The sequence below is a fragment of the Podarcis cretensis genome, assembly GCF_951804945.1.
Source record: "Podarcis cretensis genome assembly, chromosome: 4".
Classification (NCBI taxonomy): Eukaryota; Metazoa; Chordata; class Lepidosauria; order Squamata; family Lacertidae; genus Podarcis; species Podarcis cretensis.
In genome coordinates, this window is record NC_137173.1 from 8,889,581 (window position 1) to 8,915,407 (window position 25,827).

Below are 25,827 nucleotides of genomic sequence, written 5' to 3' on the forward strand. Positions count from 1 at the left end.
GATAATAATAGTCCAGGATTTAAATGCATTTATTGAATCCTTCTCTTCACTCAATGACCTCAGAAGAGCACACATGAAATGCATCAAGGCGGGGGGGAAATTGCACCAGTTTTCCCGATTAGAACGCTAGCATTTCTGTCCTGCTTCCAAGCGTTCCTTTCACACCTGCATTATGGAACGGAGGCTTCTGGACCAATATACAGTCATACCTCATGTTACGTTTGCTTCATGATACGTTTTTTAAAGGTTGCGTCCCGCGGCGACCCAGAAGTACTGGAAAGCGCAAAATGAGGTCACACGCATGCACAGAAGCGGCGAATCGCGACCCGCACAGATGCACTGCTGCAGGTTGAGTTCTTTTCATGTTGCGAACGGGCCTCCGGAATGGATCCTGTTCACAACCAGAGGTACCACTGTACTGGCATGTCGTGCTAACTCTCATGCACACCAGTGGGTAACAACAACAGACATTACTGGACAATGTTGCTACCCCCCCCCTTCAACACATGCGCAATTCTGTTCCCAGATTATTCCTCCACGAAAATGGTGGGTATTAACTGTCTGCTTTTATACTGCTAGAGGGACGTGGGTGGTACTGTGGGTTAAACCACAGAGCCTAGGGCTTGCCAGTCAGAAGGTCGGCAGTTCGAATCCCCACAACAGGGTGAGTTCCCGTTGCTCGATCCCTGCTCCTGCCAATCTAGCAGTTTGAAAGCATGTCAAAGTGCAAGTAGATAAATAGGTACCACTCTGGCGGGAAGGTAAACGGTGTTTCCGTGCGCTGCTATGGTTTGCCAGAAGCGGCTTAGTCATGCTGGCCCCATGACCCGGAAGCTGTACACAGGCTCCCTCGGCCAATAAAGCGAGATGAGCGCCGCGACCCCAGAGTCGTCCGTGACTGGACCTACCGGTAATGGTCAGGGGTCCCTTTACCTTTACCTTTATACTGCTAAAGCGTGTTGAATTTATCAACTTTCAAATTCCAAAAAAACAAGGGGTGCTAAAAAGAGAACTTGCAAACTCAAAAATATATTTTGGTTAAATCAATATAATTTGGTTTTGCTCTGTAAATGAAATGTGTGTAAAATTGCGTAGAAATCAATAAAAATGATTGCCAAGAACTTGCAGTGAGTATTTTATTTTATTTATATATTATACCTATTTTTAATGACCTGACATTTTTAGGAGGCAGTATTAAAATTATTTGGTTTGCTGGGATGGCTCAGAGACACTGAATCTCAGGGTTGTGGGTTCAAGCCCTATCTTGGACAAAAAAAAACCTGCATTGCAGAGGGTTGGACTAGATGACCCTCGGGGTCCCTTCCCACTCTACAATTCTGTGAGTTGTTCAACCCAAGAGCAGTTTGTCTGCTTCTTAATCAAACATAAACTTACCAAGCTAAATGATGCCTGATCGTTTTTTAAGACCCTTCACTGAAGAAATGTTCAAAACTTAATTTTAAGTCCTAAAATGACACAGCCTAGTATACCACCCCAAATTTTGTCCCTTTGTTCCCTCGATCATCCAGGTTAGTGGAGTTGCAAGAGGTTATTTCCGGAACTAATTAACACAGAAATAAGGGCTAAACTTCTACTAGAAGTAGCTTTTGCCTCATGTGAAAGCTCAAATACGATACAAAAATTAACAGTTAGGGGAAAGTCCGGGAAACTGAACGAACTGCAGTGTGAACGCAGATGTGGTTTCTTGCACACACACAGCATAGCAGTTTCATCCTTAAAACAATACTGCCAGCTAAGTCAAGATCATGCCATGAACTTCATGGCTGAATAGAATACAGAACAAGGATTCTGTCTGAGCTCAGAATCCAGTATTGGGTGCATAATTCAGCACCCTTAGGGCACATGCAGACTGTCAGTATTTCATGTGAGTAATTCTATTACATAACAAAACATTAGGTTTTCATGATGAAAGCAGATGAAAGTGCTGCCTTGCCCCAGCACAATAAATCCACTTTTTTTTTTACTTTTGAAACTTTATTGAATTAAAATAACACAGCATGCAAGGACAAAAAACAAAGATATCAGATTATTTCATTTGCAAGATAAAGAGTATCTACAGATGAATAGAAAGCCAGACTTAGAAAGAAAGAGGCAATCTATTCACCAGAGGGTGGGGGGGGTGAGAGGCAGTGAGGAGCAGTGGTTAGAGGGTTGGACCAGGACCTAGAAAACTAGGGTTCAAATCCTCTCTCTCCCCAACCCCACTTGGTCATGAAGTTCATTGGGTGACCTTGGGGCCAGTCACTGCCTCAGTGGCGTAGCATGGGGGTGCAGGGGGGCCAGCCGCACCGGGCGCAACATTGGGGGGGGGCACTCGCACTCGCAGCTCTCTGCCCCTACCTGGCTCACTCACTCTCTCTCACTGCAGTGCGGGCTGTGCGAATCTGATCCATGCTGCCGGGTCGCCGCCCACTGTGGAGGGGGAGGGTGCAAGGCGTGCGTTGCGGTGCGGAGCGGAGCGGAGAGAGAGCGAGGGAGGGACTATCTGGGGGAGGGACAGTGCAGCAGCCGCCCAGCGCAGCGCTGAGCGCGGGAGAGAACCACACCCGACCAGCCCTGGCAGCAGCAAGAAGAAGCTGGCAGCGGCGGCAGGTTAGGGGTTAGGGGCGCAAATTACTTGCCTTGCCCCGGGTTAGGGGGCGCAAATTACTTGCCTTGCCCTGGGTGCTGACAACCCACGCTACGCCGCTGCACTGCCTTTCAGCCTAACCTACCTCACAGGGGTGTTGTGGTAATTAATGGGGGGGGGAGGAGATCCTCGGGGGGGGGGAATATGAAATATAGAACAGACACGTCCAACAAGTAGATTGTGATCTGTGGTAGATCACTGGCACTCACAACTTTGGCTTCCTTAAAAAAAAGCTCAACATTTTAGCCCTGCAGCCCATAAACATGGGGCTTTCCTCCTCCCTAAAAAGCCCAACAATTATTATCTGAACTCCTTAAAAACAGGCCTTTCTCCTTCTTAAAAAAAAAGGAATTCGTTCATCCCCCCCCCCAATATACACACACACACACACACACACACACACACACACCGTATTTTTCGCCCCATAGGACGCACCAAGCTTTTTGGGGGGAAATAAAGAAAAAAAATTATTTCCCCCCCAGGCGCTTGTGGGGCCGGCTGCGGGGAGAAGCGCTCTTCTCCCCGCCGCCCGCCTGCAGATCAGGTCCGGGGACAGCGGGAGGACGCGCTGCACCTCCCAGCTGTCCCCGGAGCTTGCGGGGCTGGCGGTGGGGAGAAGCACGCGTCTCCCCGCCGTCAGCCTCCAAACCACATCGGGAGACAGCGGGATGGCGGCGTTCCGCCTCCCCGCTGTCCCCGACCTTGTGGGACTGGCGCTGCGGCTCTCCTGAAGCCTGGAGAGCGAGAGGGGTCGGTGCGCACCGACCCCTCTCGCTCTCCAGGCTTCAGCGAAAGCCTGCATTCGCCCCATAGGATGCACACGCATTTCCCCTTCATTTTTGGAGGGGGAAAAGTGCGTCCTATAGGGCGAAAAATACGGTATATAGTCCGGCCCCCCACAAGGTCTGAGGGACAGGGGACTGGCCCCCTGCTGAAAAAGTTTGCTGACCCCTGGGCTAGGAACGGTCTTTAAGAGAGGATTCTGCATTCTTTAAATATATACTCTTACGAAACCGCAGGTTATTACAATAATCCTGCCAATGTTCTAATCTGTTTACAATTTCTCTGTAAATATTCAATAAGCCATTTCCATTCTTTTATAAAACGTTGGTTATCTTGATTTCTTATTCTTCCACTGAGTTTTGTTAGGGTCATCTAGTCCAACCACCTGTAATAAATGAATCTCAACAAGATTATACATGGCAGGTGGAAATCTAACCTCTGCTTAAAAGCCCCCAAGGAAGCAGAGTCCACAACCTCCCGAGGGAGACAATTCCACTGTCGAACAGCTCTTAGTGTCAGAAAGTTCTTCCCGATGTTTAATCGGAACCTCATTTCTTGCCATTGGAATTTATTGGTTCGGGTTTTGCCCTCTGGAGCAGCAGAAAAAAAGCTTGCTCCATCTTCCAAGCGACACCTCTTCGGACGTTGGCAATTCTATCACCTCTCGCTCTTCTCTTCTCCAGGCTAAACATCCCCAACTGCTTCAACCGTTCCTCATCAGCGTGGGAATGTTCAGGGATGCAGGAGAGGATATATTGCTTGATTATAGCCTTTCCAACTTGTGTTAACAAGTTCCACAATTTAGCAGAGTAACATTCCACTTTTCAAACTCACAGCAGATGCGTTTGCTCAGGCTCGCTAAAGCCTCTATAATAACTGTTCTGGTATTTCCCCCTTATTCCCTCATAAAAGATAAGACACGACACAGTCTTCTATAAAAGTATAAAAAGAGTTTACTCACTCACATTCTGTTCACAATCGGATCCCAGAAGGCAGACTTAGCTTAGAAAAGTAACATACACCTGGAAACTATCTCATAAGAAGACAGTCCCTTTGTCCTCTCTTGCCAAGAGAGCATCTTTGGCTAAGCAGATGTTGCTTCTTCGACAAAAGTAGTCATAGAGAGAGAGATGGCTGCCCTGTGCTTTTGCCGTTACCTGCACAGGTGAGGCCACGCCCACCTCTAGTCACATGCAGAGGACGTCTGTCCCAGCCCAGAAGGAAACAGGAAGTTTACCTGCTGGCTGGACAAACATTCCTCCCCATGTGTAAACATGTCCACTCTAGGAATGTTGTACTTGACTGCTCTTGTGTTTCACATCCCACAATCAGGGCTGGTTTCCTGGCCCTTGATCACCTTGGTCAACCTCTTCTGCACATGTTCCAGCTTCTTCTTCTTCTTCTTCTTCTTCTTCTTCTTCACTCTTCGGTCCCAGGGCAGGTTAAAATACAGTATTACAAACAATTTTAAAAAATCAAAAACCCTCATAATCATAAAGATAAGACTGGTTCATATATTTTATATAAATTAGTCATTTGCATTATTTCCCATATTGCAGATAGGAATCTTGAGGTCTGCTTAAAGCCACCCAGCATGTTCACAGCAGAGGCAAGCTTTGAAACCAAATATTTGTTGATTTGCTACACCAATTGCACTCTCTCTTGCTTGCCCTGGTCTGCACTGGCTTTGCGGTTTCATGGTTTTATAGCTTTACTCGTACGCCTGACGGTTTTAACTTGTAAACCACCCATGATTTTTTCCTCTTCAGTTGGGCAGCCTAAAAATGCAGCAAACATATACATGGATTGATTTGCAGCTCAGTCTCTTTGCTGCTACGTCACCCTTTGTTTATCATCACAGCAGACATGTAAAGACAGCAGTCGTAAAAAACAGCTTTATGCCCACGTGGGCTTTGAACCCGAGTCTCCTAGTCCGACACTAAGCACTACACCAATCACTGCAGAGACCTAGCAAGGCCTGAGCCATTCCTTGCCATGCCACACTTCACGACAACAGAATCACATCATTTAAAAGAGGTGTAACAGCTCCTGGCATCCTTGGGCAGTTGGCAGGGCCTGAAGGCTGCCCCTCACCCAGGCAACTGGGTGCAAAGAAATCATACATAGTTGTACCTTCACAGCCTGGCCACATATTTGAGGAAAACTCCCTCTCTTTTTCCCCACCCATCTAATTCTTGTTGTTTAGTCGTTTCGTCGTGTCCGACTCTTCGTGACCCCATGGACCAGAGCACGCCAGGCACTCCTGTTTTCCACTGCCTCCCACAGCTTGGTCAAACTCATGCTGGTAGCTTCGAGAACACTATCCAACCATCTCGTCCTCTGTCATCCCCTTCTCCTTGTGCCCTCCATCTTTCCCAACATCAGGGTCTTTTCCAGGGAGTCTTCTCTTCTCATGAGGTGGCCAAAGTCTTGGAGACTTAGCTTCACGATCTGTCCTTCCAGTGAGCACTCAGGGCTGATTTCCTTCAGAATGGAGAGGTTTGATCTTCTTGCTGTCCATGGGACTCTCAAGAGTCTCCTCCAGCACCATAATTCAAAAGCATCAATTCTTCAGCTATCAGCCTTCTTTATGGTCCGGCTCTCACTTCCATACATCACTACTGGGAAAACCAGAGCTTTTACTATACTGACCATCTAATTCTACCTAATGGAAGTAAGGGCTGGAACTCAGTAGCAAAGCAGACTCTGTAAGAGAAGGTCTCAGGGTCAATCCCAGACAATGTAGACAACGCTGAGCTACCTAGACCATTGGTCCATCTCAGTGTAATGCACCTTACTACATTATTTTCCATAGTACAGCCTTAAGATAAGCAGGGGGTTGGACTAGATGACCCTCAGGGTCCCTTACAACTCCACCATTCTATGATTCTACAATGCACAGCTTGATCCATCCTGGATCGCTTTCAACGGGAAGGGAATGTTATTGACCACAGTCCAAATTCATTTCTAAGTAAGGCTGCAGTCCTACGAAATCCTTGCTTGGAGATTATTTGTTGTTATTTATGTCTTCCTCCTATGGGAGTGGAGGGCCGTTTAAAACACAGTCAAGTAACCAATTATGCAACAATCAGTTAAAAAACATGTCTCTTCTTCTTTGGCAATCACTCGTAGCCGAGTAAGATTGTCTTCCATGAATGCGGTTTTAACAGTGAGTCCATAAGGGACTGTGGAGGCCAGTTCTGGATCCACACGTCCTTCCACAGTGGGGACATATGTTTCCGGGCAGGAGCTGATCACAATGAGGGTTTGCCAAGCGTGCCTTCCTCTTGGCACGTTTCTCCCTTGCATCCTGAGTTCGAGCGTCTTCAAAGCTCATGACACTTTTGGTGAAGGCTATTCTCCAACTGGAGCGCTTGCAGGCCAGTGTTTCCCAGTTATACTACATTTTTTAAGATTTGCCTTGAGAGAGTCTTTAAACCTCTTTTGTTGACCACCCACATTACACTTTCCATTTATAAGTTCGGAATAGCGTAGTTGCTTTGGAAGACAATAATCAGGCTAGATAACTATTTGACAGAATAATTTCCACGATACAGGATACTTCAAACAACCACTAAAAGTGTCGGAATATACAGGAGCCTCAGTGAACAGATGCATCTTACATACCCTCCAACATTTCTCCAATGAAAAGAGAGACGTCCCCTCCAACATTTCTCTGGTGTATATGTTGTTGTTGTTTAGTCGTTTAGTCGTGTCCGACTCTTCGTGACACCATGGACCAGAGCACGCCAGGCACTCCTGTCTTCCACTGCCTCCCGCAGTTTGGTCAAACTCATGCTAGCAGTTTCGAGAACACTGTCCCAACATCTCATCCTCTGTCATCCCCTTCTCCTTGTGCCCTCCATCTTTCCCAACATCAGGGTCTTTTCCAGGGAGTCTTCTCTTCTCATGAGGTGGCCAAAGTCTTGGAGCCTCAGCTTCAGGATCTGTCCTTCCAGTGAGCACTCAGGGCTGATTTCCTTAAGAATGGATCAGTTTGATCTTCTTGCAGTCCATGGGACTCTCAAGAGTCTCCTCCAGCACCATAGAATGTCCTATTCCATATCCTCCAACATTTCTCCAATGAGTATAGGAATGTCCTAAGGAAAAGCAGGACATTCTGCATCCAGGATCAAATCAGAAACTGGGACGGCTTCTGTAAATTCAGGACTGTCCCTGGAAAATAGGGACACCTGGAGGTCTTCTAGCCACAAGGGCTATGTTCTGCCTCCACTGTCTGAATGTGTGTTCCTGATGGGGAGAGTTGCTGTTGCTCTCTGGTTCTGCTTGCAGCCTTCCCATAATAGGCAGCTGGTTGGCCACTGGTAAGTGTAGGAAGCTGGACTAGATGGGTCTTTGGCCTGATCCAGCCAAGCTTCTCTTATGTTCTTACACGCTCTACTTTTTATGAGTGCGTTTGAACCACCTGGGAGGGTCAGGGGAGATCAGTCTCTGAGCATGACTCTGGAGGAGAGAGCTGTGCTCTGCTGTGTGTGTTAGAAAGTTTTCGTCCAGGGAGTCCCACCGGCCTCGGAATCTACTCTCTCCAAACGCCGTTCCTGGAAAAGTGCCATTATAAGAGCAGGCTTGTCTTGGCAGACCTCCTCTTCTAACTTCTTTTTTTAAAAAAATCCCCAATCACTGCAAGCAGAGATAAGTTCAGTCAATCGCTGGCCATTTTTATCCCAGTTTCTGCCTCTGCTTCCACTGGAGTGTTTCAAATGCTTTTTATCTCTGCCCCAAAGAAGCCCCACTTGAAAACTTCACTCCTTAAAGCATTCACTGCACTGCTTGAAATGGGCTATTTTGGAGCCTCTATCTCTCTGATGGATTTGGGCTTCTTAACAACACAGGCTCCTGTTGCTGCTGTTTCCTAAAGCAGCAGTTTGCTATATTCCAGAGGTGAAACTCAAAAGCCCAATTTGCAGAGCGCAGATCCTGAGAAAAACCAGCCGTAACGTACCAACACTGCACTGTTTTTACGAAATAATTCAACAAAACGAACAGGATCTGCTGCTATGCGTTCCTTCCCAATCATCTCTATCACTAACTGCTGAATGATGGGCCAATAACAATGAAAACAATTGGCCTTAGTTTAGTCTTTGGGACTAAAATGGGCTGAATTTGTGTTTTTATTCCATTGGGTGATGGCTTTTATTCCTGATGGCTCTGCCTGATGACTCATTCAAAGTCTATTCTCTCCTTAAATGCTATTTGTTTAGTTGTTTAGTCTTGTCCGACTCTTCGTGACCCCCTGGACCAGAGCACGGCCAGGCACTCCTGTCTTCCACTGCCTCCCGCAGTTGGGTCAAACTCATGCTGGTAGCTTCGAGAACACTGTCCAACCACCTCGTCCTCTGTCGTCCCCTTCTCCTTGTGCCCTCCATCTTTCCCAGCATCAGGGTCTTTTCCAGGGAGTCTTCTCTTCTCATGAGGTGGCCAAAGTCTTGGAGCCTCAGCTTCAGGATCTGTCCTTCCAGTGAGCACTCAGGGCTGATTTCCTTCAGAATGGATCGGTTTGATCTTCTTGGGAGTCCATGGGACTCTCAAGAGTCTTCCCCAGCACCATAATTCAAAAGCATCCATTCTTCGGCGATCAGCCTTCTTTAGGGTCCAGCTCTCACTTACATACATCACTACTGGGAAAACCATAGCTTGAACTATATGGACCTTTGTCGGCAAGGTGATGTCCTTTATTAAATGGCTCAATACAGCTGCCTGCATTTTCTCCCCAAGCATCAACATTTATTTCTCCCTGCACACCAACATTTGCCACTGCCCACAAATCTGTCCATTTCCTCTTTTTAAAGCCAACAGCAGCCAAAGAAGAAGCTATCTTTCTCTACAAACTCACACAGATGTGTTTAAAAGGGGGGTTGGGGGGCTCAGCCAAAGGCAAACAGGGTCAGGTTAGTAGCAGCAGATAACAAGCCACTTGTTCCTGCCTTGACTTGTGACCTGACTTTTCACCTTTGTAAACAACACACCCGATTTCACCGCCCCATCCCTCATCCTTTCCTCCCCTTAGAAATTCCTCTTCAGGTTACACCTTTAGCTCCCTGTGACCTCAGGGTATGCAAAAAGAGCTTGCAAAATATGTGACACATTTTTCTCCACCTGTTGATGTTTTGATCCTAAGAATCTCTATTCTGGCAGAAATTCTGGTCTTCTAAAAAAATAAATAAATAATTGACAACATGCCACCCCATAAAATAAAGTTTTCTGGTGGCTTACAATAAAGAAGAAAAAGTCCAATTTACAGTGGTACCTCGGGTTACAGACGCTTCAGATTACAGACTCCGCTAACCCAGAAATAGTACCTGCGGGATGTCTCTGCTTTTTAAGATGCTGTCTAGGTTTGTCATCGCTTTTCTCCCAAGATGCAGGCGTCTTTTAATTTCGTGACTGCTGTCACCATCTGCAATGATCACGGAGCCCAAGAAAGTAAAATCTCTCACTGCCTCCATTTCTTCCCCTTCTATTTGCCAGGAGGTGATGGGACAAGTGGCCATGATCTTAGGTTTTTTTTTATGTTGAGCTTCAGACCATATTTTGCGCTCTCCTCTTTCACCCTCATTAAAAGGTTCTTTAATTCCTCCACACTTTCTGCCATCAAAGTTGTGTCATCTGCATATCCGAGGTGGTTGATATTTTTCCGGCAATCTTAATTCCGGCTTGGGTTTCATCTGACCTAGATGACACCCTAGGACACCCTAAACAGCATGGGATAACCACAATACCCAAAGGACAGCCTGAAGAAATCACACCCAATTTTTTGCACTGTGGTTCCGAAGATCAAGCAGCAGGTTTTCATCTACTTTGGGCTACAACTGGGTGTCTTTTTGAAACAAAATGCCAGGCTGGACCCTTCAAACCTGCACTGATTATGACCCATGGATTTCAAAACTGCACTGATTTCAACCACCCATTTCAAAGCTGAACTGATTTTAATCACTGATTTCACAATTGTACTGATTTCCCCCCATTTTGAATTCATGAAAAATGCCAATTACAAGGCTGCTGGCTGTTTATATTTAAGGAGGGAGGTTCAAAGCTTTGCTTTTTAATCAGATATTGAAGATATTTTGGCCGCTGTGTTATCTTGCTACTGTTTCCTATTGGCTGCTACATCCATATATCAACATTTTTTCACAAAAATGTATACTGCTCTGATCTCCTAAGGGAAGAAAAGCGGGATATAAATGATGTTAAACTAATGGATTGTTTTAAAGAAAACATTCCTTTAATTAACTCTCATGTCATGCCTCCCTAAATGTTATGTAAGACAAGGGAAGAAAGAGAGAGACGGGGATTATATTTTCAGCCGCAAGATGACATTACTCTTGTTAACATCTAGTTCCAAGTCATTGAAAGTTTGCAGGATGGAGCTCTGCCAGGACCAGATGTTTTGGAGTTCAGGAGAAATCCTGTCTGTGGCACTTTGCCTTCAACAAAATGTAGGAATAATTTGGGGCCAATTTACACAATCGGCAACTATATATATATATATATGGTAAAGCATATCTTGAACTACCAATTTAGGCTACAGAAGGGGGGCTGATTGCATGTCTGGCTACCCCTTCCCAACAAAACCATTTGCAACCCATGAATAAATAACTTAGAATCATAGCACTGTAGAGTCAAAAGGGACCCTGAGGGTCATCTAGTCCAACCCCCTGCTGTGCAGCTGTCCCATACAGGGATCAAACCTGCAACCTTGTCCTTATCAGCACCATGCTCTAACCAACTGAGCTATTTCCTCAGCTTCTCAAGAGAGAAGACGAAACCAAACTTTCCTCCCTGACATGCTATGTTTCCCATTGCATGGAGTTGTGCTCCCGTTCTCCACAAAGGGAAAACAGTTATAAGCCCAGCTCAATTTAGACATGGTCGTTAATTTCAGCGAGTCTACTCTGAGTAAAAACTTAGTTGAAGACCACCCAGAATATACAGTGGTACCTCGTGTTAAGAACTTAATTCGTTCCGGAGGTCTGTTCTTAACCTGAAACTGTTCTTAACCTGAAGCACCACTTTAGCTAAATGGGGCCTCCCGCTGCCGCTGGGTGATTTCTGTTCTCATCCTGAAGCAAAGTTCTTAACCCGAGGTACTATTTCTGGGTTAGCGGAGTCTGTAACCTGAAGCGTCTGTAACCAGAGGTACCACTGCATATTGAAGGCTTAAGCATTCAGCTACTTTATATAAAGGGACGTGGGTGGCGCTGTGGGTTAAACCACAGAGCCTAGGACTTGCCAATCAGAAGGTCAGCGGTTTGAATCCCCGCGACGGGGTGAGCTCCCGTTGCTCAGTCCCAGCTCCTGCCAACCTAGCAGTTCGAAAGCACGTCAAAGTGCAAGTAGATAGATAGGTACCACTCCGGCGGGAAGGTAAACGGCATTTCCGTGCGCTGCTCTGGTTCGCCAGAAGTGGCTTAGTCCTGCTGGCCACATGACCCAGAAGCTGTACGCCGGCTCCCTTGGCCAGTAAAGCGAGATGAGCACTGCAACCCCAGAGTCGTCCACGACTGGACCTAATGGTCAGGGGTCCCTTTACCTTTAGGAACATGCAAACTGCGTTAAAGCACTGGTCCATTAGCCCATTATTGTCAACAATGACTGGCATCAGTTCCCTGGGGTCTCAGGCAGAGAAAGTCTCCCCCTGCCCATTAGTGATTGAACCCGTGGTCCTCTGCACATGCAGCACTGAGCTACAGCCCTGCCCATTGAAAAACCAATTTTCTTTTTCATGCAGCGTAAGAACATCAAATGCCTTTAGGAAGCCCCTGGGCACCTATGAAAGCAACAGCGCACCTGCCTCCTCACACCCAGCACATAGTATTCAAAGGCAAAATATATTCAACCACACCCCAGTTTGAATTAGAGTACAGCCAACCAGGACCAGAAAAGCTTGTTTTGTGAGCCTGATCCTACCTTTGAAAAACCAGCCAGCTCTCCTTGAATGCAGTCAGAAAGCAGCTAAAGACCGGCCTGAAGGCGCGTGGAGCTACCATCTTTCTGAACCTAATAAGCAGGTCTAGGTCAGCTCTCTGAGAACCACACGTAGGACACATACATAAAAGGCAGAATACAAATGTAAGAGGTGGCAGCCAGAGTCGCAAACCTTGATGAAGATTCATTTATGGCCTGTTAGGCCGTCGGAGGTTTGTTGTTGTAGGTTTCTATGGAAAGTATTTTTGTGTTCTTGCACTGTAAAACACACCCTGTGTTCCTCAGATGAAGGACAGTGTGGAAATTTAAAATATAAGCAAGCAGAATGCGCTTTCCCCCTTTGCAAAATTCACAACAGGGACGCGCCTGCCAGCAATTATATCTGGCTCATCCTGACACAGGTTTGGATTTGCAAATCCAGACTCCTGTGAAATCACATCTGTGGAGTGGTGGTGGTGGTGGGGGGGGAGGCGGAGAAAGAAAGCAAAGATTTTCCAACACCAAAAAGTCTGCACCTATAACGTTTTGTCTTTACTAGGTGAATTGCTGTCTGCCTGGGACACAGTAAAATAGATCATGTTGCCACCCAATAGAAGTCCACACTCCTACAGCATCTCCTGTTTCCCCCCAGTTCTCAGCGCACCCCCTTTTTCATCTAAAGGGTCCCCACAACCTTCAAAAGCTTGCTGGCTCAGTCAAACCTCCTGAATCGTGCCTATCATCAGTTTTTAACAACGGCAACAAAATGAACCTGCCTTTCCAGCTGTTTTAGGGACAAGGAACACCTGCCTTCTGCTTGCGGGTGTTTGCAAGAGCCACTGTGTGCTTTCGTAAAAATGTGAGGCATATATTAAACTAATAATAATAATAATTGATCGTTATATTAATTGGCATTTTAAATGATTTTTTTCCCCTAATGCTTTTACTCATGTTGCTATAGTCTTGCATGCTGCGCAACACCTTTCTGTACTCATATAAAAGTATGGATTAAAAATGCTTCGATAAATAAGCAAAGGAGAGTGCTGTTACAATCCTGGGTATATTTAACAGGGAGGGAGTTCAGCTGAGTTCAGTGCAGCTTACAAACCAAAAAAGTATCCCTAGATCATGGGTGGGCCCCCACTGTCAGCTATCAACCAAACTGGCAGCCCAAGTCCATGCATGTTTGCTCATGAGTAGGACCCATTTTATTAGCGGCCCCCCTACCTTTCAATGAACAGCTTTGCAGCTCAACATCTGCATGTGATTGCTCAGAATTAATTCCCACTGAGTTCAATGGAATATTGTCCAACAAGTGCGTTTAGGGGTATAAAATCCTATACACATTTACACCAGGAAGCCCCGTTGGGTGCAACGGGGCTTACTAATTCTGAGTATAAATGCTCCAGTTTAAATGTCAGCAAGCTTGCCACCTAACTGCCAACAGCTCCTTTTTTCCTTTTTTAGCTCCCAGAATATTATCTAGGGTTGTCACCAGCGCAATTCGCATTGAGAGCAGGAATTGTGTAGAGCTGAAAGGGTCTTACGCAACAGGCATTCTTGATGGCTTGCGCTCCAAGTTTCTAGACCTCGTGATAACGCGAGGAGGGCGAATCCAATTAAAATGCATTCCCTCGACAAAGTGACGTACATTGTGGCGCAAAGGCAGAATAAATGTTGGCAGCGTTATATTAAAAGGGGATGGGGGCCTTCTTTAATTCTGGTTCTGTGTTCGGAAATAGGAACGTGACTATTCTTCTATATTTCAAGCAATCCGGAATCAGAGGTTACACTTGAAAGAAAGGCGCTTGTTTATTAGAGCCACAGGTGTGTGTTACAGCGGGTCACACGCGGACCCCTCTCTGTCTGTCTCCACGTCCGGATAACCCGCATCTAGAGATAGTTTTCCGGCATATAGATAACGAGAGCAGCAGTTTCTTTCTCCAGAGAGCAGCCTGGCAAGCCACGGCGCATCTGCTTCCATAACCACACCGCGTCGCATTTCCTGCTCTCTCTCGTGTCTTTTTTTTTTTTACAAAAATGCTGACTTCTTTTAAAAATAAGAGCGCTTTACAAGCAGGCTCAGCAACCCCGACCACTTTTAAACGTGGGGGTTTTGCAGCAGCGCAACGCGCCTCTTGGCCGAAGTACCAAACGCTTGCGATTTCTGATCACGCGCCACCGCTCCAGGTTTGGAAACCCTGACTTTTTGCCATCCCCTGTTTTGCAAAACTGGCCAACTGTCGCCAATCAAGGGCTGTGTGAAACACACAAAGCTGTGGCTGTTTTAAATAAATAAATAAGTGTGTATGTGTACACTTTAACATAAACAGCTTCCACGGACTTGCATTTCCACCCTCCGAAACAACGCAGCGCCGTCTTGTCAATTTCGCTGAAACGGACCACACAGCACCGCTTAAGCGTAATTGGGTATCCGGGCGCATCAACTTTCCGTCAATGAATAAATCCCAGACTTTCCGAGCAAGCCGGATCTAGTCTATCTCCTCACCATCTTAGATCATTCAGCCAGGAATTACTAGGACCGCTCCTCTCCCCAACCCAAACCAAGCCTCAAAGGATCGCAGCGTTTACTAGTAAAAAAAAAAGCAACAAAAAGTCCCTCGCTTCTCCTTACCTTTTGGCAGCGGTGGGGCGCGGGAAATCTTCTTCCTTGTCCCTTCTCCAAAATCGTCTTCCAAAAACTGGGGTGGGGAAGGAAGGGGATCTGAAGTGGGAGATCTCTTCAACAGCCCCGCTTCTCCTCTGCAACGAACATCAAATGTTTTCTAGGCAGAGAGGATGTTAGCAGTCCAAGATACGGTTCCCAAACACGGTTCCCGAGCGCAGGAAGCTCAGCCGGAGGGAAAATAGATGTTAAACTGAAAAACACACAGCTAGGACGGGCGAGGGATTTGGAGAGAGAGAAAGAGACGCTGGGAAGTTGGAGCGGAGGAGCAAATCGGGAAAGAGGGAAAAAATGATTGCAAAAAAAATAATAATAATAATGCAAGAGAGGCTCTGGGAAGATGTTGCAAAGTGCGCGTCTTTTTCTCTCTCTGTGTGTGTGGCTCCTGAGTCGCAGGCGATCGCCCCTTCTTCTTCCTAAACCCCCGTCCAGCTCCACAGCTGCAAAAGTCCTTTATGGCTCTTCTCCGGCTGGCGGAACCTGCTTTTATGCGCTCCTCGGGGCTTTGATGTGAGTGGTGATGTCAGCCCGTATTAGCATAACAAAAACGTGCGGGATTTACTGCCTTGGAGAGAGAGAAAAAAAATACAGGACAAATAAAACGTGTTTGATCTGTTCAGCGGGGAGTTGACAAAAAAAGAGAGGGGGAGTATATATTTGCCCAGGATTCCCCCCCCCCCCCACACACACACACAACACTGTCCCTCTGCAGGCACCCCTGCAGCAAAACTCCTCTCGCGTTTCCCCCTTCCGTGCACAGAAATAAACGCCAGAGGGCAGGCGGGGGAGCGTGGAAAGAAGCCGCAGGTTGTTGCGCGCAGGCTTAAGCGCCACTGCAGACGGATCCCAGGAGCCTTTCCTCATAAGAACCCAGCTCTCCTGGGTCAAGCCGAAAGGGGTCCATTCCAGTCCCTTATCTGGCAGCACCGGATTTAGAGCGGTACTGCTGGCTTCCTCCACAGGGAGCCAAGCTGATGATGCACAAAATAGTGAACTTCAGAGCATGTGCAGAATGGAAGGTGAGACAAGGGTGAGACGAACTCTGTTCCCAAAGGAATCATCGTTCTACCCGGACACTGATGTCCTGCGCCGAGAGCCTTCTGGCGGTTCCCTCCCTGCCAGAAGCCAAGTTACAGGGAACCAGGCAGAGGGCCTTCTCGGTGGTGGCGCCCTCCCTGTGGAACGCCCTCCCACCAGATGTCAAAGAGAAAAACAACTACCAGACTTTCAGAAGACATCTGAAGGCAGCCCTGTTTAGGGAAGCTTTTAATGATTGATGCATTACAGTATTTTAATATTTTGTTGGAAGCCGCCCAGAGTGGCTGGGCAAGCCCAGCCTGATGGGCGGGGTATAAATAATAAATTATTGATTGATTGATTGATTGATTGATTGATTTTTACCCTGTCCATCTGACTGGGTTGCCCCAGCCACTCTGGGCAGCTGCCAACATATATAAAATAATTGAACATTAAACATTAAACAGCTTCCCTATACAGTGGTACCTCGGGTTACAGGTGCTTCAGGTTACAGATGCTTCAGGTTACAGACTTCGCTAACCCAGAAATAGTACCGCAGGTTAAGAACTTTACCTCAGGATGAGAACAGAAATCACATGGTGGTGGGAGGCCCCATTAGCTAAAGTGGTGCTTCAGGTTAAGAACAGTTTCAGGATAAGAACGGACCTCCGGAACGAATTAAGTTCTTAACCCGAGGTACCACTGTACAGGGCTGCCTTCAGATGTCTTCTAAAGGTTACATAGTTACTCATCTCCTTGACACCTGATGGGAGGGCGTTCCACAAGGAGGGCGCCACTACCAAGAAGGCCCTTGTGTCTGGTTCCCTGTAACTTCGCTTCTCGCAGGGAGGGAACTGCCAGAAGGCCCTCGGAGCTGGACCTCTGAGTCTGGGCTGAGCGATGGGGGTGGAGATGCTCCTTCAGGTCTACTGGGCCAAGGCCGTTTAGGGCTTTCAAGGTCAGTGCCAACACTTTGAATTACGCTCGAAAACGTACTAGTGAGACTCTTAAATTCAGGGTAGGGGATTCGAGCCCCATGTTGGGCAAAATGTTCCTGCACAGTGGAAGTCGCAGGGCCAGCCCACTCATGAGGCTAAGTGAGGTGACTGCCTCAGGTAGCAGAGTCCACAGGGGCAGCAGATCCAGCCTCCAATGAATGCAAAACCTGCTGCTGCCACCATTTACGGTAACCTTACTCTTTGCTTTCACCCTGCTCAGACTGAAGAGCTTTCCATGTGTTCAATATATGATTTCTAGTCCAGTGGGGAGTTTCCCTTCGACAAAGTGTAGGATCATGGCAATGAAAATAATGAAACAGAGTTGGGGCGATAACACAACTCTGTTTAACACCTGATCCCACTGTGAACGGTTCACTTTGAGAGCCATTGTTATCTGCAATTGTTGCTGTCATATTATCATGGAGGAGCTGAAGGATATTCACAAATTTATCTGGGCAGCCAATTTTCAGAAGGACAGTCCACAGGGTGTTACGATTTACAGTGTCAAAAGCCTTAGTCAGGTCAATAAACACCATATACAGGGGTTTGGTTTTGCTCTCTGCATTTTACTTAAAGCTGTCGAGCGGTGAAAATCATCTCCGCTGTCCCCCTAGAAGGCCGGAAACCATTTTGAGATTCAGGAAGGGTCACCTCAGATATCGTTAAGAGATGGTTTGCAAAGATCCTTGCAAGAATTTTTCCTGCCGCAGCTCATAGAGAGATGTCTCGATAGTTTCCGCAATCAGTTCTGTCACCTTTTTTAAAGAGAACGTGTGGATCCAGAATTGGCCTCCACTATCACTTACGGACTCACTGTGAAAACCGTGTTTATGGAAGACAATCTTACTCGGCTACGAGTGATCGCCAAAGGAGAAGAAGGTGGTTGGCCAGTGTGAAATTTGCCATTGGCATTGCCATTGGCACTGTGAAATTTGCCAGCAAGCATTTCTTACATTCCAAAGTCAAAAGGAAACACAACTTTTAATAACTCACCTTTGGTTCCCTCTTGACGGAACATGCCCAAAAGCAAACAGATTAACAAATAATAAACAGGTGTGTGCCCTGAACCTACAGCCTCACCAATTAAAATTTGCCTTGCACGATTCCACTGCGGCCCTAGGAAAAAGAAACACCGTGCGTAATAAATTAAACGTTTCTGTTTGCAAAAGCAGCAGCAGGATATAAAATAACAATGCCGCAGCCTGCCCAAGGATTTAAGATGTGTAAACTTTTAAATGGGTTATTCTCCCTTCTCCCTGAGCCCTTTCCCCCAGCAAATGGCTTAGGCATCCATATTTTCTGCTCCATAGGAAATCTTCATGCTAGAATTGTCCTGAACATGATTCCAGGGGATGGCTAATGATTACCAAGAAAAATAAGCAAGTTAACCTTTCAGACGGAACTCTTTCATGTTACCTTTCCAAAGGCTGGCAGCTATTGACTGATTCCACCGGCTGATTTCATAAGTAAACCCGAGCAATATTAATATTTTTTAGGCGGAGTTTTTCTTTTGCTGAATGTATCCTCCATCTGATAAAGAGAATGAAAGGGCAGAGGTAAAATGCCAGAGGAAGTGCATGGAAGATTGGGAAGCTGCGGGTGCACACACATAAACACACAAACCCTGTTAAGTATTACAGCTAAGCCTTAAGATTATATGGGCCAGATTCATTGGAGGCAAGGAATCCTTTGCTTTATTGAAGCTGGAAGCACTCCTAGAGCTATAACTGGGGTGGAGAACCTTGCACATGCAGGCAAAATATTGCCCTCCAGCCCTATCTGGCTCCTCCTGAGCCATGCCTCTTCTCCCCAGGCCAGCCCTCTCTCTGGCCCTGTTTTTCACCCTTTTGGCCTGGCTAAAATCTATCCTTCATAGAGTTGGAAGGGCCCCTCGTGATCATCTAGTCCAACCCCCTTGCAACGCAGGAATTTGCAGCTGTCCCATGCAGGGATCAAACCTGAAACCTTGGCATTATCAGCGCCATGCTCTAACCAACTGAGCTATCCAGGCCCTTGAACTGTCATACAGTGGTACCTTGGTTCTCAAACGGAATCCGTTCCGGAAGTCCGTTCCAAAACCAAAGCGTTCCAAAACCAAGGCGCGCCTTCCCACGGAAAGTAATGCGAAACGGATTAATCCGTTCCACACTTTTAAAAGCAACCCCTAAAACAGCAATTTGACATGAATTTTACTATCTAACGAGACCCTGGATCCATAAAATGAAAGAAATAAACAATGTACAGTGGTGCCTCTGCTTACATACTTAATTCGTTCCGGAGGTCCGTTCTTAACCTGAAACTGTTCTTAACCTGAAGCACCACTTTTAGCTAATGGGGCCCTCCACTGCTGCCGCACCGCCGCTGCGAGATTTCTGTTCTCATCCTGAAGCAAAGTTCTTAACCCGAGGTAACATTTCTGGGTTAGCGGAGTCTGTAACCTGAAGTGTATGTAACCCAAGGTACCACTGTACTGCAGTCATACAATCATCAATCAGTAGCTGAACTGGGTTCCACAAAGTCACATTTTTTAAAAAAAAAAGTGCCGCAAAAACAGAAACGCAAAATAAATAGCAAAAACAGACAGACCTCAGTGTAACACTTCAAACAGAAGTGTGGCACTCAAATTGGAAGCGTAACACACAAAACAGAGCACATTCGGCTTCCAAAAAAAGTTCACAAACCGGGTTTGCAGTGTTTGGGTTCCAAGTTGCTTGGGTACCAAGGCATTTGAGGACCAAGGTACCACTGTACTGCCTCTGCCTTGCCTAGGTTGAGTATGGAGAGCCAGGCGTGGTTGAAGTGCTCTTGCACTCGGATCCTGTTTGCAAGTTTCCCACAGGCATCTGGTTGGCCTCTGTGAGAAGAGGATGCTGGACAAGATAGGCCATTGGCCTGATCCAGTAGTCTCTCCCTATGTCCTTAGCTGATGACGTGGGCATGGTCCTTGCAACAATCTGGCCAGCCACGTGTCTTCTCGACCCTTGACTCTCTTAGCTTATAATGCTTGGTCAGCAGGGGTGCAGCATCTTAAAAAGCAGAGACATCACCTTGCCAACAAAGGTCCGTATAGTTAAAGCTATGGTTTTCCCTGTAGTGATGTAGGGAAGTGAGAGCTGGACCATAAAGAAGGCTGATCGCCGAAGAATTGATGCTTTTGAATTCTGGTGCTGGAGGAGACTCTTGAGAGTCCCATGGACCGCAAGAAGATCAAACCGATCCATTCCTAAGGAAATCAGCCCTGAGTGCTCACTGGAAGGACAGATCCTGAAGCTGAGGCTCCAAGACTTTGGCCACCTCATGAGAAGAGAAGACTCCCTGGAAAAGACCCTGATGCTGGGAAAGACAAGGAGAAGGGGACGACAGAGGACGAGATGGTGGGACAGTGTTCTCGAAGCTACCAGCATGAGTTTGACCAAACTGCGGGAGGCAGTGGAAGACAGGAGTGCCTGGCGTGCTCTGTTCCATGGGGTCACGAAGAGTCGGACACGACTAAATGACTAAACAACAACAACAACAGGGGGGGTGATCAAATGGGTTCAAGTTGCTGGTTTTGGTGTATGAAGCATTATATGGAATGGGACCAAGATACCCGAAAGACCATCTGTCCCACAGGTGCCAACACCCTGGGGCACTGAGCACCCACAAAATTCTCCACGAAGGGGCTTGGCACCCACAAAGTGTTGGTGCCTGGGCCATGCACTCTGCATAGCACCCAGGGACCCGGACACCCATGGCCACAGGGCCAAGCTGGCACTCTGGGTCTCACCACTTACGTACCTGATAACTGTGCCCCGCAGGGTTAGGTCTCTTGCAGATATCATCTTATCAGAAAGTCCGCTCTGCACAGCACAGAAAGTAGGCCTTTAGCTTATTACTGTATTTTAATATTTTGTTGAAAGCCACCCTGAGTGACTGGGGAAGCCCAGCCAGATAGGCGGGGTATAAATATATTATTATTATTATTATTATTATTATTATTATTATTATTATTATATAGCTTGGTGATACTAAACCAGCAACATCGCTGACATCTTTTTGGTGCCTAGTGAAGACTTTGCTTTTCCAACAAGACTTTTCAGTGGAGATCTTTCCCTGCCTGCAAAACAGCAACAAAGAACTGAACGCATTCCTATACAGCGGCTTCCTGCTTCTCTCCTACAATTGCAATTGTGTTTTAAACGTTTTATTTTTTTTTTTTTTTTTAAAAGATGGTTTCATTATTTGACAACTTGCTCTTTGCTGCCCTGGGCTCCTTTCGGAGGAAGGGCGTGATATAATTTTAAATGTCACATCGGGTGACAAAAATCTTGTTAAACAGGCAAACAGTTTGACCTGCACCCTGCGTACATATTATCGGGAGGTAGCAAAGTCTCAGAAACAAATCACGCAGCGTGCAGCCTCCTTTGTGGGTTGGGTATATTTTGTGGAGCTCACAGGACCATTTAATTTATTCCTCGTGGCACCATTGTGGTTACCCTTGCGGCACACCATTTACGAATCAGCGTCTTAAGGTATAAAGATGTTTGGTTTTCCTCAAGCTTACGGAAAACCCTTCTCCCCGCTCTCTCCCCTCCCCTCTTTTCCACGGAAAGGTGCATCTGTATCTTCTTAGTTGGATAATTCAGATGTTTACAGGAAGGACTACACAATCTAATTAAATTTCATTGCAAGTAAACAGAAACACCAGCCCAAACATTCAAATTGAAGTCAGATTGCAAGACAGACTCCATTCCATCTCTCTCTCTCTCTTGGAGGAGGGGGAGATAAAGTGCTGGAGGGGGAAATTTCTTAAAGAGTATGTAAGAACATAAAATGAGCCTGTTGAACGAGGCCAAAGGACCATCTAACCGAGCATCTTGTTCTTGCAGTGGCGGACCAGGTGTCTGTCGGAAGCTCACAAGCTGGACATTTGCACAACTGCACTCTCACCTCCTGCAGTTTTTGGCAGGTGGTACAGTGGTACCTCATGGGACATGGGTGGTGCTGTGGGTTAAACCACAGAGCCTAGGGCTTGCCGATCAGAAGGTCGGCGGTTCGAATCCCCGCGATGGAATGAGCAACGGGAGCTCACCCTGTTGTGGGGATTCAAACCTTCCCAAGAACAAGAGGACAGTATAGATTTAGAACAGTGGTTTGCAGAAGGGCATAGTTCAAAGGCTGCAGAGGGCAGTAGCTGGGAAATACTGGAAGCGAAACAGCAGGAAGAAGGAGAAGCACCAGGGGAGAGACAGCTGACAGACTCAGTGTCCTTGGAAAGTATTCCTGACCCACCCCCCTCCCAGGACCAGACGGGCATTGAGAGTATTAGAACAGAAAGCTCAGAGGCAGAAAGCTCAGTTCACAGTAGTAACGTCAAATAGGGGAGACGTAGGGGTGGGTGGGACTTTACATGGAGCAATGCCATTATTACGGGAAAATGCATTCCTTCATCATTCTCTGTGAATTATTGAATAAATTGCTTGGTCAGAATTTTTGTTGTTTCTCTGATTCTGGGCTGCCAGCGTGGGAGGGATGTGATTCCCCGAAGCCTTGGCTCTGCTGCATCCAACCAAAGGCACATCAAGTCTACCTAGGGATGGGGAGGAATTTGATGCATTCATTCCCTGTAGCCCCAGAATACCTGGATGGATGGATGGATGGATGATGGCTAGTTATAGGCGCAACCTTGCCAATCATAAATGGCAACTCCTCCTTCCCCTGAACAATTTTAGTAGCCTGCTTCGGAAGCCACTTCCCATTTCTATGCTTCTTAAAAAGGTAAAGGGACCCCTGACCATTAGATCCAGTCACGGACAACTCTGGGGTTGGGGCGCTCATCTCGCTTTACTGGCCGAGGAGAGCTGGCGTACAGCTTCTGGGTCATGTGGACAGCATGACTAAGCCGCTTCTGGCGAACCAGAGCAGCGCACGGAAACGCCGTTTACCTTCCCGCCGCAGTGGTACCTATTTATCTACTTACACTTTGATGTGCTTTTGAACTGCTAGGTTGGCAGGAGCAGGGACCGAGCAACGGGAGCTCACCCCGTCGTGGGGATTCGAACTGCCGACCTTCTGATAGGCAAGTCCTAGGCTCTGTGGTTTAACCCACAGCGCCATGCTTCTTAGTGTGGTAATAAATTTGTGGGAGCCTTGACTCTTCTCTTGAACCCTTCCCTCAACCCTGTGGCTCTCTAGATATCCTTGAACTACAGCTCCCACCAGTCCTGACCATTGTTCATACTGGTGAGGCCTGATGGCAGCAGAAGAGATGCCAGGGAGGCCATGGCCCTGGGTGCACAATTTTTGAGCCGGCACGAACCAGGCACCCACAGGTAGACACACCTTGTGTGGCCTGGCCTGGTGTTCCTCCCTGCCCAGACAACCGGGTTCCGCCCTGGGCAGGTGGGCAGGTGGCTCAGCGTAGCCCTCCTTTGCTCCAGTGGGGGGTAGGGTCACTCTGGCAGCATCAGCAGCATCGAAGGCAAGGGCTAGGCTGGTGCCCCCCCCACTTGGTGTAGAAGAAGAAGAAGCATGCCTGCCCTGGGTACCAGCAACCAACGCTACACCACTGGATGGAAGTTAGATTCCAGCAGTATCTGGAGGGCTGCAGGTTCCCTGTTCCTGTCTAATCCTCGCGTTCTCCCAGCAGAAACATATAAAAATCATCTTATAAACTTTGCATTGCTGATTTGAACAGAAAAAGGAGAAGGCTTGAAATGACTAAGGCATCGTTATGTTTGTCAGGACTACACCCTTGTTTTTGCAGTTAGCAGTGTTTATTTTACCCGCTTTCCATGTGATCTTATTCTCCCAGGTTTGGAAATATGCAATTGTTCTCTTGCACAAATCCACTTTCACTCTGTCTGTCTCTCTCTCTCTCTCTTCCGAGGCACCTGGGAGGGAAACAGGGTGTCGATCCAAATCTTTGTCTGAGCAAAAAAGAATTCATTGGAGGCAGGCGCGGGAATAAATGACAAGCCAGACATTCTCGGAGCAACATGTGGGAGAAAGCATCTTTAAAGGAAGTTTGGAGGGGGAAGGATGTGTTCGGGGGGGGGGGGGGGTCAGAATCAAACAATTCTTTTTATCACACTGAGCCAAAAACGCAGATCTGCCAAAGAAGTGATGGGAGAGGAGGAGGAGGAGGTGGAGAAAGCGGCTGAAGTTCTGGAAAAAGGCCACCGCAGCATCTTGTAATGAAGCCAAGAAGACGTTTGGCTGTAAACGATGCATGATCCATTTTGCGAAAACTCTTGGAGTTTTTCAGAGCGCGGAGAGATGGGAGGCAGAATCCAGGAGAGAAATGGAGCGCTGGGGGGGGGGGGTAGAGGAAGGTGGTGCTCACAGAGGCTGGAAATTATTTTCATTCTTCGAGAGACAATAGAAATCCTAGATTTTCCCTGCCTGGAGTTTTCCATACACTGTGAAATCCCTTTAGATCCCTGCAGTTGGCTTCTGTTCTGTCCTTTTCTGTATCCTTCAGAAACTCTTCATCCTTTGCATGTAATCGTTACGTTCCGTAGGCTCACAGCAAAGGGGCTGCGGATGACGTTCGTTCTTTGAGAAACAACAGAAATTCCACATTTTCCTGCCTGGAGTTTTCCATGCACTGCAAAAAAATTAAAAATCCCTTTAAATCCCTGCAATTGGGGCCCATTCTCTGCATTTCCATATCCATCACAAACTTTTCATCCTTAGAACATAATTACTAAATCCTGTCCTGGTAGCCAGAGTGAACCTTGGCTGTAGACGTTGCTCTTTCAGTTGTTCCACTCTCAAGCCAAAACCAGACATTTGAGGCTTATCCTTGGACTAGGGAAATATGTAGGAATTAGCCTTATGTACCGGGTCAAACTCATTTGGCCAACTAACTCAGTATTGTCAGCTCAGACTGGCAGCACCTCTCCAGAGACTGTAGCAGAGGTACCTCCCACCACCTGTTTCCGAATTGTTTTAGCTGGAGGCGCGAATGCACTTCTCCGAGCAAGTAATGTGTACAAAAATGAACGCACTAGGGCAAATTGTGCCTAAGACTGCGTATGTTGGTGACCATGACATACAAAAGTGCACACATTCTCCTCCACCCCTCTAACCCCCCCAAAAAAGACCTATCAGCAGATGACTGCAATGCATAGCTCAACACACATCTCTTCTGAGCTAGCTCTGTTGGGAATGGCTGTCGTAAAAAATAAAAACCAATCTCTCTCTCTCTCTCTTTCCCTAACTCTTTTTGGTATGTAATGGAGTCCCAAGAGCATCCTTAAAAGCTTGAAGGGCTTTGCTCAGAAAATGAACATCAGGAGGAGAACAGGTCTGGAGCGAAGGCTGCTTGGCAGATTAATGCATCCTTAAGTATTACAAGAGGGTGAGGGTCTGTCGCCACATTATCTTCAGAGTCGGTATCAAAACCGCCCAGTGCCAGCCATAAAATTTGGGGAGTTGCCTGATGGGCCAGACCATTGTTCCACCTGGCTCAGTACTGACTCCTATTTAAAATCATTTTTATTTAAAGACTTCAGGTTTCCTCCATAGAGAAGACATATCAGCAGGGAGAAAAGTATTATAATAAAATAATTGTTCAGATCAACCACATTTGTTTGAAAGCTGTTGGTGGGGGCTGGCGATGCTCATGGATATTAATGTAAGTCAGTGTTTTATAAACTTGGGTCTCCAGCTGTTGTTAGACTACAGCTATCATCATCCTTGACAGCCGGTCCTACTGGCTGGGAATGATGGGAGTTGTAGTCCAAAAACAGCTGGAGACCCAAGTTGAGAAACACTAACTTTAA

General features: G+C 46.9%; 1 protein-coding gene and 1 long non-coding RNA gene across 2 annotated transcripts in view; both read right to left on the minus strand.

Annotated features, from left to right (window-relative positions):
• The window catches only part of WNT11 (Wnt family member 11), a 63,566-nt gene extending 48,448 nt beyond the window's left edge, over positions 1 to 15,118 (minus strand). The window contains exon 1 of the mRNA XM_079974028.1: positions 14,994 to 15,118. The gene's annotated coding sequence lies outside the window, so the exon portion shown is untranslated. The remainder of the gene's footprint in view (positions 1 to 14,993) is intronic.
• A 363-nt stretch (positions 15,119 to 15,481) lies between these two features.
• The window catches only part of LOC307215206, a 60,623-nt gene continuing 50,277 nt past the window's right edge, over positions 15,482 to 25,827 (minus strand). Inside the window, exons 2-3 of the long non-coding RNA XR_013838382.1 lie at positions 18,053 to 19,164; positions 15,482 to 15,609 (exon numbers count right to left, since the gene is read on the minus strand). This is a non-coding gene — a long non-coding RNA (uncharacterized lncRNA). The remainder of the gene's footprint in view (positions 15,610 to 18,052; positions 19,165 to 25,827) is intronic.